Below are 14,169 nucleotides of genomic sequence, written 5' to 3' on the forward strand. Positions count from 1 at the left end.
CCTGCCCAGACCAAGTTGTCCCCCTCCTGAGCAGTTGGTCTGTCTTTGCCTTTGACACCAAGTCTTTAAGGGTTAACGGTTGGTGGGGCTTCCCTGGTGGCGCAGTGGTTAAGAATCCTCCTGCCAGTGCAGGGGACACGGGTTCGAGCCCTGGTCCGGGAAGATCCCACATGCCGCGGAGCAGCTAAGCCCGTGCGCCACAACTACTGAGCCTGCGCTCTAGAGCCCGCGAGCCACAACTACTGAAGCCCGCGTGCCACAGCTGCTGAAGCCCACGCGCCTAGAGCCCGTGCTCCGCAACAAGAGAAGCCACTGCCTTGAGAAGCCCGCGCACCGCCACGAAGAGTAGCCCCCTCTTGCCGCAACTAGAGAAAGCCTGCACGCAGCAACGAAGACCCAACACAGCCAAAAATAAAAATAAATAAATTTTTTTAAAAATTAAAAAAAAAAAAGGGCTTCCCTGGTGGCGCAGTGGTTGAGGGTCCGCCTGCCGATGCAGGGGACATGGGTTCGTGCCCCGGTCCAGGAAGATCCCACATGCCGCGGAGCAGCTGGGCCCGTGAGCCATGGCCGCTGAGCCTGCGCGTCCGGAGCCTGTGCTCCGCAACGGGAGAGGCCACAACAGTGAGAGGCCCGCATACCGAAAAAAAAAAAAATTAAAAAAAAAAAAGAGTTAACTGTTGGTTTAGCAGGTCAACCAGTGTGCAACCCCAATTGCTATGGTCGAGCTATTGGATTAACTTCCTTCTTAGCTCCATTTTTCTATCCCACTCTTGTTTTTCTCTTTCTCACACTTTTCGCATTCATTTCTGCTGTATTTTATATAAGCAGAAGGAGGGAGAGAGGAGTGCATAAATGAATACCTGAAATTAATAAATACAGAGCAGGAAATGCCCCTGCAGCTTGAATTTTTCACCAGGCACCAAAAGTCCTTTATTAAGTAGTGCTCTGTGTCTTTGTTTCAAAACAACACCCTAATATTTGCCCTTAACTTGAAATAACCATCTGAATCATAAACTGGGCAAAACAGGATTCTCCTGCTGTGCTTATTTTTAAAAAGACCCCACACCACACACACACACACACACAAGATTCCCCTATGTTCTCCTCCCTTAGCACCTAGGCATGCATTTTCAGCATTCCATTGACTAGAGAGGCAAACGTCCCTGTGCATGGGGGCCGGGTCTCCTCTTAGGAGAATTTCCTCTTCTCTACCTTATTAACTGTGTGTGTTCGGTTCTCTTGAGCACCAGTCAGGGGTGACAAATGGTGGTGAAATATTATGACAGCCTTCAGTGGAAGCTTTCCTTGCACGTGGGTAAATTTTCCCCCAGTGTAGATATGTGTTATGAACAAAATTTCGTTCATTTCCATCAGCTAGGTAACCAGTATTATTGAAGCAGATTTAGTTACATCTTCAGATGAAAAGCCCTCTAAAAAATTACTGATTGTGGGGCTTCCCTGGTGGTGCAGTGGTTAAAAATCCACCTAACAATGCAGGGGACACGGGTTCGAGCTCTGGTCCGGGAAGATCCCACATGCCGCGGAGCAACTAAGCCCGTTATCCACAATTATAAAACGCTCTAGAGCCCGTGAGCCACAACTACTGAAGCCCGCGTGCCACAGCTACTGAACCTGTGCTCTAGAGCCCGCGAGCCACAGCTACTGAAGCCAGCACGCCTAGAGCCCGTGCTCCGCAACAAGAGAAGCCACCGCAATGAGAAGCCCGTGCACCACAACGAAGAGTAGCCCCTGCTCGCCGCAACTAGAGAAAGCCCGCGCGCAGCAACGAAGATCCAACGCAGCCAAAAATAAATAAATACAATCTTTCAAAAAAAGGTATAAGGAATGAAATTGCACTTAACTGCAATTACAATAAGTAATTTTTTTTCTTACTGCAAAACATGTTCCTGCTCTCCTTTTTTCCCCTCCTCACCCACCTAAGTTTCCACTTCACTTGACTTTGTTTTTGTCAGTCACGAATTATTTCTAAAGAATAATTGCTTCTTATTAATGGTCCATTAATTTCTACATATCCCTAATCTTCTGGGGTGAGATTAACTCTTTTTATAGCAGAACAGTCAAGGGAGTGAAATGGACTGTTTCACTCTACCCTGTTCAGCTTTCATTTCTCTTACTTGTCTTTTACTTTCTCTCTGTTTCGACTGAACGACCCAAGAAGACATGGTGCCTTTCTACTAAGGAATGTAGACTGTCCTTTGTGGTACATAATTTTATCTTTATTAGTTAAAAATTGAAAGGATTCTTACCCCCTTTTTTAAAGGTGTGTAAAGATGACATGTAAAGGTGTGTGAAGGTGACTTCAGAATGAGTGCCTCTTATGATCAGGCCAATTCAAGCAGGAGATACTCTACGCAGCACTGTCCAATAGAACTTTCTTTTCTGTTCTACGTCTGTTCCAAATGGTAGCCGCTCGCCACATGTGGCTATTGAGCCCTGAGGAACTGACTTTTTAATTGTGTCTGATTTTAAATAATTTAAATAGCCACATGTGGTAGTGGCTCCTGAATTGGATTGTGCAGTTAACTAGATGTTCACTGACCTTGCCAGGTTAGAAATAGTGTGTTGGGCTTCCCTGGTGGAGCAGTGGTTAAGAATCCGCCTGCCAATGCAGGGGACACGGGTTCGAGCCCTGATCCAGGACGGTCCCACATGCCATGGAGCAACTAAGCCCGTGCGCCACAACTGCTGAGCCTGTGTTCTAGAGCCCGCGAGCCGTAATTACTGAAGCTGATGAGCCACAGCTACTGAAGCCCACAAGCCTAGAGCCCGTGCTCCACAACAAGAGAAGCCACCGCAATGAGAAGCCCGCACACGGCAACAAAGAGTAGCCCCCGCTCGCTGCAACTAGAGAAAGACCGCACGCAGCAGCGAAGACCCAATGCAGCCAAAAATAATAAATAAGTAAAATAAATAAATTTATTTTAAAAAGAAATAAGTAGTGTGTTTCGGGCCTCAAACAAGTTCCTTCATACCCATCTATTTTTTTTTAATTTTTATTTTATTTTGGAGTATATAGTTGGTTTACAGTGTTGTGTTAGTTTCAAGTGTACAGCAAAGTGAATAAGTTATACATATATGCATTCTTTTTCAGATTCTTTTCCCATATAGGTTATTACGGAATATTGAATAGAGTTCCCTGTGCTATACAGTGGGTCCTTGTTGATTACCTATTTTATATATAGTAGTGTGTGTGTGTGTTCATCCCAAGCTCCTCATTTATCCCATCTATTTTTGGTTTCTCCTCTACAAGCTCTGGTATTTGGTACTTGTCGTTCAGACCCTCTCAGATGTGCACAGGCCACCAAGAACAGAACTGGTACTTAGCTCCTGTGGTTCACATCAGGTCTGTAGGGCCGTGATAGAACGTACTAGCCAAGACGTATCTCTGGCTCCTGGGGGCCCTGGGGTGCCTTCCCCGTCCCTGCCTCAGTTTGGGTTACACAGCATGGCTGGAGGAGAAACCAGGTTGACTTATAAGGCATTATCAGATCATGAGATGAAGCCATGAGCTATGCAGGGTATGGATGGGCTGTGGGGAGAACTTTTACAGGGGGATGTTGGCAGGGACTGAGACCGAGGCGAGGCTGGCGAGGGCATTGGGGAGCCGTGAGCAGCACAGCTGAAGGAATCAGTTCCTTCTTCTCCAGGACTGTTCACTGAAGTAGATGAGCCTTAGCTCTCTCGACCAGCTTGCTCCGCACACTGTGGCCTTGTGCTGGCCTCGGCGAAGAACTTGGTCGCTTGTGAGTGCACTGGCACACTAGGTCATCTGACTAATGCTTTCCAACTCTGACATACTGTGATCCTCCACTGCCAGCCCAGGAGGCAGGGGAAAGGGTAGTCTGGTCTTCTCCCCTCTGGTTAGCGGGATCACCAGCCACTTAACCAGCTGGTGGGCTTAACCAGCAGACTTCCCAGCCTTCCCCTCTCCCACTCCCACTACAGCCAAGGCAGGGGGCTCTGCCTCCATCTCTCACGACCCTGTCCCCATTGCCAGTGCCTGGGTCAGACCCTGTCATCTAGGTCCCGACTGTAATCACAAGAGCCTTAGGGGTCTCTGTCCAGGTCCCCCTCCCTGTCATGGATTCATCACATCGCAGTCTTGTTTGATCTCCTCTGACATCAGCCTGGCATAAGCACAGTCCAGACTGCTACTGGGGTTTCCCAGGTTGGGTGTGTTGGGATGGGACTCCCTCTTACCCCTCCAGCCCCCCTTCTCTGGCCAGTGATCACCCCCAGCTGGTAGTGTCTGGCACACTCTGCATGCACCTCGCCGCCCACGCACATGCTCTTCCCTCTGTCCAGAATGCCTTCCTGTCTGTGTCTACCATGTTCACCCTTCAGTACTTGGCTCACATCTCACCTCTTCCCTGAAGCCTTCCCTGACTACACACACTTCTGGTGGGTTTTTCTTTTCTCTTCCATTTCCATTACAGTGTTGATAACACGAATTCAGGTAAATCAAATCATGTGCAAATAAACTTGGGGTTGGCATTTGGAAACTAAAGTGCACAGATCTTAAGCATACAGTCTGATGAACGTTTACATATACACCCATGTAACCAACACCCAGATCAAGAAACTAAATATTTCCAGTACCCTGTGCCTCCTTCTAGACAGTATCCCCTAAAGGTGACCATTGTTCTTACCTCTTTTCACTAGAGATTAGTTTTGCTTGTTTTTGAGCTTTGTAAAAGTAGACTCGTAGTATGTTCATTTTTATTGTAGCAAAATATACATAACATAAAATTTCCCATTTTAGCCATTTTTAACGTACAGTTCAGTGGCATTAAGTGCATTCATATTGTTGTACAATCATCACCACCATCCATCTCCAGAACTTTTTCTTCAAGTATATACTTTTGTTGTGTCTGGTTTTTTCCACTCCAAATTGTGTGTGTAAGATTCATCCGTGATGTTGCAGACATCAGTGGTTCCTTTCTTTTCTTTTTTAAAAAATTATTATTTACTTATTTTGGCTATGCCAGGTCTTAGTTGCGGCATGCATGTGGGATCTAGTTCCCCGACCAGGGATCGAACCCAGGCCCCCTGCATTGGGAGTGTAGATTCTTAACCCACTGGACCACCAGGGAAATCCCAGTGGTTCATTTCCTTTTATTTTTGGGTAGTATTACATTGTGTGACTAGACATACTACAATTTGGTTTATCCATTCTCTTGCTGATAGACAATTGGGTTATTTTCAGTTTTCTATTCTTTTGACTAAAACTGCTGTGAACATGCTTGCACACATCTCTTGGTGCCCATATACATGCATTTCTGTTGTGTGCATACCTAGGAGTTGAATTACTGGGTCAGAAGGTAGGCATATGTTCAGCTTTTGCATATAGTGCCAAACTGTTTTCCAAACAGTTGGAAGTAGTTCCCTATTGCTGCTGTAACCAATTACTGCAAATTTAATGGCTTATAGCAACATGAATTCATTATCTTACAATTCTGGACATCAGAAGTGCTAAAGTGAAGGTGTCAGCAAAGCCTTACTGGAGGCTCTAAGGGAGAATCTGTTCCCTTGCCCTTTCCAGCTGCTAGAGGCTGCCCGCATCCCTTGAGTCGTGGCCCCTTCCTCCATCACCAAGGCTAGCAGCATAGCATCTTCCAGTCTTTTTCTGTCCAACTTCTGCTTCCATTGTCACATCTCCTCTCTCTCACTCTAGCTTTCCTACGTCCCTTGTGATTACATGGGGGCCACCTGAAAAATCCTGGGTAATCTCCCCATCTTAAGAGCCTTAACTTAATCTGCAAAGGCCTTTTGTCATAAAAGGTAACATTTTCACGGGTCCAGGGCTTAGAACCTGGACATCTCTGGGGGCCTGTTACTCTGCCTACCATTTTGTATTCCCACCAGGAAGGAATGAAAGTTCCAGTTCTTCCACATCTTTGTCAGTACCCGATCTTGTCAGTCTTTTTAATTGTAGTCATTCTGGAGGGGATATGGGGGGCACATCCACAGCTCCCACCCCCAGGCAGTGTGTCCTCCTTTGCTCTGATACAGATTTATTGCAACTTATCAGTATTGTAAATATTTTTTTACATGCCTGTGTCTTGGTCAAACTGTACACTTTTTCATGAGACAAGTCGTAGAGTAGCTGGTTCAATAAGTGCTCCTTGGATGGTAAGAAATGGCTGAGGGCAGGGCTTCCCTGGTGGCACAGTGGTTAAGAATCCGCCTGCCAATACAGGGGACACGGGTTCGAGCCCTGGTCCAGGAAGATCCCACATGCCGCAGAGCAACTAAGCCCGTGCACCACAACTACTGAGCCCGTGTGCTACAACTAATGAAGCTCGCGCCTCTAGAGCCCGTGCTCCGCAACAAGAGAAGCCACTGCCATGAGAAGCCCGCGCACTGCAACGAAGAGTAGCCCCCGCTCGCCGCAACTAGAGAAAGCCCGCGCGCAGCAACGAAGACCCAATGCAACCAAAAAGATAAAAAGAAAAAAAAATTAACCAAATCTTAAAAAAAAAAAAAAAAAAGAAAGAAATGGCTGAGGGCAGTTTTCAGCAGAGAAGCAAGCAGAGCTAAAGATGTAAGTGAAAGCCTGTGCTTACAGTCCCATCTCTGGCTGCAGGTAGGTTTTCTCCCAAGTGAAAACAGGACCAGAGCGAAGAACCTGGTTTCTAGCTTCTACACACTGTTCTTTCCCAAGGTAGTTAATCTATAAGTGAGTAATGCCCTGGAAGGGGATGTGGGCCTCAACTCATGAGGGCGTTGGTTGGAAATGACTTCACCGTGTATGTAAATGAGAGAGGGCAATGCAGTTCCACAGGCCGCCTTCTGGGGAGTATGAACTTGGACCTTTCGCACAGACTCGGGTTTTCCTTCTCCCTGGACTCTGTTCATGTAGCAGCACGCTGCAGCTTCTCGCCTGCAGAAGGAAGACCTTCCAAGGTAAGTCAGGCGTCCTTGATCTCAGGAAATGTCGCGTGTGTAGGCCGAAACCCGCCTTGGAAACTGGAGGCCAGGATTTCCGAGGAAGGCGACGGCTGAGTAGGAACGAAGTTGTGATGCCCCTGGACGCGGCGGGGTGGGTGCAGAGGTCCTGCGCCGGGGGCTGGGTCTGGAAGGCAGGGCAGTTAGACCAAGGCGAGTGTTAGACAAAGGCAGCCAGGGTTGTGGCTCCCTTGGGAGCGTGCGGACGCAAGCGTCGCTTCCTGTGCTCAGGTCGTGCCTGCTCCCCTTGGCTGGGCGCGCACCTGGTTTCAGGAGGGCGCTCACGTTTCGAGGCCTGACGCTTATCTTTCCAGGTGCTGGGGTGTTGGCAGTGGGCCTGTGGCTTGGCGTTACTTTGACCCTCTGGGGTGTGGCGTGTGTGTGAGGAACCTTGCCGTCCACATGGCAGAGGACTTTTCCAGCCCTTGTGGGAAGACCTGTGTGTCACTGAAGGAGTCGGTCTTCTGAGAAAAATATTGTCTCAGGGTAGGAGCTCCTGGGATGGGCCAAGCAGGGCTGGGGCTGGGCGTTTGTGGTGCCGGTGACTTCCTGGATGTCTGCCGCTCTGCCTACTGTACTCAGGTGGTGGAGAAACTCGGGTGCCTGCGTTCCTGCTGAGACCTGTCCTTCTAGGACTCAGACCCTGATCCCTCTTTGCTCTTCGTCATCCTGGACCAAGGAGGCCGAGAGCCTGGCCTCTTGGAGTTGCCCTGTACAGACTGCAGGTCGGGGGGACCTGCAGAGAGCACGTGGGCTGAGCTGCCCCTGTCAGCAGGTGCGCGTTAACTTTTGTCAGGACAGAGAGTGGACCTTCACTCCATGTCCTCTGAGGCTGGAGGGGCACCCTCTCCCCCGGGCAAGAAGTCCTTTCTGTTCATACAAACACCTCTCCTCTAAATGCCTCTCCTCTTGCTGTGGCCTCTGTGGACAGGCAGAACACCCTCCCGGCACCCTTTCCACAAAACCTCCTGGTCTCCATAAAGAGACCTGGGACCTTCTACGGGACTCAGTTCCATCTACCCTCCTAATGTGACTCCTTGTCTGGCGCTTACTCCTGGGTGTTGGTGTCTCCCTTCTCTAACTTTCTGCACCAGTCGCCCATAGAGTAGCCTCTTCACCTCTTTCTTCAGCTAAGAGTTCACCAATGAGATATCACCTCACACCTGTCAGGATGGCTGTTATCAAAAAAACAGAAGACAACAAATGCTGGTGAAGATGTGGAGAAATTGAAACCTCTGTGCACTGTTGATGGGACTGCAAAATGGGGCAGCCACTATGGAAAACAGTGTGGAGGTTCCTCAAGAAACTAAAATAAAACTATCATATGATCCAGCAATCCTACTTTTGGGCATTTATCCAAAAGAATTGAAATCAGGATCTCAAAGAGATATTAACACTCTTCACAGTAGCTAAACCGTGGAAAATATTAACACTCTTCACAGTAGCTAAACCGTGGAAACAACCTAAATGTCCACGGACAAATGAAGGGATAAAGAAAATGTGGTATGCACATGCAGTGGAGTATTATTCAGCCTTATAAAACAAGGAAATTCTGCAATATGTGACATGGATGAGCCTTGAGGACCTTATGATAAGTGAAATAAGCCAGCCACAGAAAGACAAATACTGCATGATTCCACTTACATGAGGGTACCCAAAAGAGTCAGATTCATAGCATCGAAGAGTGTAATGGTGGTTGCCAGGGGCTGAGGGGAAATGGAGAGTTACTCCTCAATGGGCATAAAGTTTCAGTTAAACAAGATTAATAAGGTCTAGATATCTGCTGTACAATATGGTACTGAGAGTCAGTACCATATTGTACATGTAAAACTTTAAGAGTGTAAATATCATGTTAAGTGTTCCTACCACAATAAAGTAAAACTTTAAAAAAATTTTAAGAATTTACCACTTAAGACCTTCATCTGATCAGGTACTGGTGTGGCCACTAACTAGCTGTGGAGCCGTGAGTTAGTTTCTTGTCTGTTCCAGTCTCAGCTTCTTATAAGAAGAGGATAGTAACAGATTCCTCGCAGGGTCAACAGGAGGACTATATGAGGTAGTGCATGGAAAGTGCTGAGCACGGTGTCTTGCACATACATAGCTGTGCTCCACGAGGTCAGGGGCGTCACTGTCATCCTCTGTGTATTGAGTACAAGACGACTATGAGCATATATTTATATACAAAAAAATATATTTTTGTATATAATGTACTTATATTGATATATACTGGTGTTGCCTTTCAAGGACCTAGTGACCTACTGAGCTATGCATTTTCTAACTTACCTATAATCCAAGTCTAACACTGAAAAGTACCGTAAATGGAAGTATGAAAATGGACCATGAAGCCATAGATGAGCAAACAGTTAAATCTGGCTGGAGGACTGGAGACAATCTTCGTGCACATGGGAGTCACCACGGTCACTTACACTTAGGTGCCCCATGGTTAGCAGGAAAGCACTGCCAGGTACTCAGCAAATAATTACTTGGGGCCCGTTTCGGCCATGCTCTCGAGCTTCTGCACAGGAATGGTGCTGCTTTTTCTCCCACTCAGAGCTTAATTTACATATTGAATTTATTTATTTATTTAATTTTTGGCTGCATTGGGTCTTTGTTGCTGCACGCAGGCTTTTCTCTAGTTGTGGCGAGCAGGGGCTACTCTCCATTTGCGGTGCGCAGGCTTCTCTTCATTGTGGTGCGTGTGCTTCTCATCGCGGTGGCTTCTCTTGTTGCGGAGCACGGGCTTTAGGTGCCCGGGCTCAGTAGATGTGGCGCGTGGGCTTATTTGCTCCACGGCTTGTGGGATCTTCCCAGACCCGTGTCCCCTGCATTGGCAGGCGGATTCTTAATCACTGCGCCACCAGGGAAGTCCCAAAAGGGTGTTCACTTTCTGAAGTCTTTTTTGTACTACCTTATTACCTTGAAGCAGATATCAAGTTCTTAGATGTGAGGGCTCTGACTTTTGTGGGGTTTTTTGTTTTTTGTGGGTTTTTTTTGGCTGCGTTGGGTCTTCGTTGCTGCACGCAGGTTTTCTGGCTTTCTCTAGTTGTGGCGAGTGGGGGCCACTCTTCGTTGCAGTGCGCGGACTTCTCATTGCAGTGGCTTCTCTCGTTGCGGAGCACGGGCTCTAGGCCTGTGGGCTTCAGTAGTTGTGGCATGCAGGCTCGGTAGTTGTGGCACGTGGGCTCTAGAGTGTAGGCTCATTAGTTGTGGCGCACGGACTTAGTTGCTCTGCGGCACGTGGGATCTTCCCGGGCCAGGGATCGAACCCGTGTACCCTGCGGTGGCAGGCGGATTCTTAACCACTGTACCACCAGGGAAGTCCCAAGGGCTCTGACTTTTTAAAATTATGTTTTTATTGTAGTAAAATATACATCACATAAACTTTGACATTTTAACCATTTTTAAGTGTACAATTCAGTGACGTTAAGTGCATTTACAATGTTGTCTAACCATTGCCATTATCTATCTCTAGAACTTTTTCATCATTTTAGACAGAAACTCGGTAACCATTAAATAATAACTCCCCATTACCCCGTCCCCCTAGTCCCTGGTAACCAGTATTTTATTTTCTGTCTCTATACATTTGCCTATCCTGGATACCTCCTCCCATAAGTAGAAACATACAGTATTTATCCTTTCGTGATTAGCTTATTTCACTTAGCATGATGTCCTCAAGGTTCATCCATTGTCATAACATGTATCTGAATTTCATTCCTTTTTAGGGCAGAATAATATTTCCTTGTATGTATAAACCACATTCTGTTTATCTGTTCATCTGTTGATGGACACTTGGGTTGCTGCCACCGTTTGGCTGTTGTGAATAGCACTGCTGTGAACATGGGTGTACAGATATCTTTTTGAGACCCTGCTTTTAATTCTTTGGGCTATATACCCAGAAGTGGAATTGCTGGGTCATACGGTAATTCTGTGTTTTGCCCTGATTTTTTAAACAGCTTAAAAATTATTTTGAGGTATTAGTCATATTACATAAATTTCAGCCTTGTGAAGTGTACAGTTCAGTGGGTTTTAGAATATTCACAAGGTTGTGCAATCATCCCCACTAGTCACTGATTTTTATGACCTCTTAGGAACCAGAGAGGGAAAGAGAGTACCTTGAAGGTGGCTTGGGAGTAAGGAAGGGAGCTTTCAGGATTAGTATGAGACTCTTTAAAAAAGAAGGATCGTTGTACCAAATCCTTGAAATGCCACTCAGGCTTCAGCAAGAATACTCTACCCACTGCAAGGCTTTAGGACCGAAATTCAGAAAGGCTCCCCTGCTACCTGACATATTTTCAGCTACTGATGAGGCCTCGTTTTATGGAACAGGATGTTGAATAACCTCACAAATGGGTCACCCTTATCAGGAATGCTCTGGAAGCCTGGTTGCGTAGAATGAGGCAGGCTTTTACGCGGCTTCTTGCTGCTCTGTCGCACCTCCCGTGTTTGCTTTGTCAGATGTCCTTCCCTGGCTTGGAACCGGTTCTCTTCCTTCTCTGGTTCTGATCCCATATTCTGCAACTACTTGTGTTTCCAAACATGAAACAGATTGTTTACAATAAATGCCTTAAATGTTTGATTTTTAGATTTCAGATTTGCTGTGCTTTGAAGCAAACAATACAACTCATGCACTTTTGTTATTACACACCATTCATACACACCAGGGTGCTCTGATTTTCACTCGTTCTGGTTGTGTACTTGTGGTTTTTAACATTTTATGCTTTAGGGATGGTTTTATTGTGATTTTCTGGTAGTTTGACAGCTTTCTTTCTTTTTTGGGGGGGGCGTATACCCTACAGTTCGCCCATTCAAAGTGTACAATTCAGTGGGGTTTTGTTTAGTGTATTCACAGAGTTGTGCAATGTACAACCAATATACCACAATCAATTCCAGAATAGTTTTATCACCCCAAAAGAAATCGCACACCTATTGGCAGTCACTCCCCATTTCCTCCCAACCCCCAGCCCTAGGGAACCAAGCCACTAATGTACTCTGTCTCTACAGATTTGGGGCCAGCTTTCTTAGATCCTTGTTTAACAGTGATTTTCCCCCTGAAATTATAGTATAAGCCACCCATTCTGCTTTCCTTCCCTGTTGCATTCTTGTCATCTCCCTTCCCTTCCCTTCCCTTCCCTTCCCTTCCCTTCCCTTCCCTTCCCTTCCCTTCTCCTCCCCTCCACCCCCCTCCCCTTGCTTTTCTTTGGCCTCCCTCCCTCCCTCCCTTCCTTCCTTCCTTCCTTCCTTCCTTGCTTCCTTCCTTCCTTTCCTCTTCTTCTATTAGCAGGTTAGCTGTAAATCCTTCTTAAGTAGCTCTCAAAGTGGATGAGTTGGTAGATGGGGCACAGCTACAGGAATTCATCCGACAGATGGACAAACAGCCATTGTTAAGCCTTGGAATGCCCTTCTAAGTCACCTGCCTTCATTCTGTCACTGTGAGGCTGGATTTCTTTTTTTTCCCCCCAGTTTTATTGAGAAATAGTTGACGTACATCACTCTGTAAGTTTAAGGCATATAGCATGGTGGTTTGATGTACATACATAATGAAACGATTACCACAGTAGTTTCATCTAACATCCATCTTCTCATGTAGATACAATAAAAACAAATAAAAAAGGGAAAAAGGAAAGAAATGTAATCCTTGTAATGACAACTTATAGGACTTATTACTCTCATAGCAACTTTCCTGTGTATTGTGCAGCGGTGTTAGCTACAGCCATCGTGTTGTATGTTACATCCCTCGTACTTCTTTATCTTGTAACTGGAAGTTTGTACCTTTTGACCCCCTTCCTCCAATTCCCCCTCCCAGGTTGGCTTGCTTTTCTCTGGCTGGGCTGCAAGGACCTTGAGAGCCAGGCCAGTCAGAGCCACAGGGCCGGAAGCTGCTCTGGGTTGGATCGGCCTTGCTGTGTGCTGAGACTGAAATCAAATGCGCAGTTTCTAGATGTGTAAGTTCAGTCACTTGCTTCTTCTCTAACAGAAACAGTATTTAATAGTCACTAATGGTAGAGCAGTCTCAAAATCTGCAAATACCATTGACCCTTGAACAAGGCAGGGGTTAGAGGCGCTCACCTCCCCACAGTCGAAAATCCGAGTATAACTTGTAGTCGACGCTCTGTATACGTGGTTCCTCCTTTCAGGCAGTTCTTCCGTACACGCAGTTCCGCATCCGCAGATTCAACCAACGTGGTATCATAGTACCATAGTATTTAATAGTGAAAAAGAAATCCGTGTGTAAGTGGATCTGCACAGTTCAAACTCGTGTTGTCCAGGGTCAACTGTATCAGTGTGTAACATGCTAATCACTGTTGCTGCTGGTGAGAAAATATTGGTTGCACTTGGACATAAGTAGTCTGCATTCAGCATAGCTTTTTGCTCGCTGTTTTAGCCAGATGCCCTGGGTTTGAATCCTGGCTCTGCTCCCTTTATTACCTAGGTGAGCTTGAGCAAGTCCGTTCGCCTTCCTGGAAGCCTCCTCTCCTCCTCTGTGGAAGGGGAGAATAATAAATCCAACTGCGTAGCTTGTTGTGAGATTTAAACGAGAGAATGTGCGCACAGCATTTAACACGATGCCTGGCCGAGAGTGAGAGCTCTGTAAATGTTAGCTGTATTGTGCGCCTGCTGTATACAAGGTACCAGGTTAGGTTTTGCAAGAAATAAGCCAAAGCCTTGTGAATGGAATCTGAGCCCTGTTGAGGTTACAGTCATGCCCAGATGGGCAGGCAGGGCAAGCCGTCTTGCTCAGAACGAATAACCTCGACAGAAGAGGGTAGTCAGGGTCCTACTTAATGAATCTGCTAGTGGTGTTTGGTGCTTGGTACCAGCAGCAGTGTCCGTCCTCAGGCTTGCTGTTATCTGTCTCCCGTTCCGTCCCATCTCCTACTGCTGCGACGGAGCGAGTACTAGCAGGCCCTCTCTGTGGAATTTCTGAGCCACGTGAGAGAGAGTGTGGTGTACCCTTAGAACAAGACCTGTCCTGCCTTTCCTGTGCACTTTGGTTGAGAGAAATAGTATAAGCTCCTGTTTGGGGGGTTGCTTAGTTTTTAAAACAGAAAGTGGTGATCATTCTGATGGCAGAGGTTTTGTATCAGTTTTAGCCTGGAGACCACTTTTCAGCTGGCTCTACATGTCAGACTCAGCTGGAGACTGCAGGCTCATCCTTCAGACCCCCAGGAGGACGGGGGCCAGGAGCCAGGCGTTAGA

General features: G+C 46.8%; 1 protein-coding gene across 9 annotated transcripts in view; it reads left to right on the forward strand.

Annotated features, from left to right (window-relative positions):
* The window catches only part of MAP7D2 (MAP7 domain containing 2), a 107,794-nt gene that overhangs the window by 8,548 nt on the left and 85,077 nt on the right, over window positions 1–14,169 (forward strand). For 2 of the 9 annotated variants that reach the window (XM_019927645.3, XM_019927647.3), the window contains exon 1: window positions 6,818–6,930. The exons of 3 other annotated variants lie outside the window; for them this stretch is intronic. The gene's annotated coding sequence lies outside the window, so the exon portion shown is untranslated. Of the gene's footprint in view, window positions 1–6,814; window positions 6,931–14,169 lie in introns of those variants that run through there. 4 more of the 9 variants (XM_019927649.3, XM_019927651.3, XM_073799162.1 and 1 more) reach the window with 3 other exon arrangements.

This window comes from Tursiops truncatus, chromosome X (assembly GCF_011762595.2).
Source record: "Tursiops truncatus isolate mTurTru1 chromosome X, mTurTru1.mat.Y, whole genome shotgun sequence".
NCBI lineage: Eukaryota > Metazoa > Chordata > Mammalia > Artiodactyla > Delphinidae > Tursiops > Tursiops truncatus.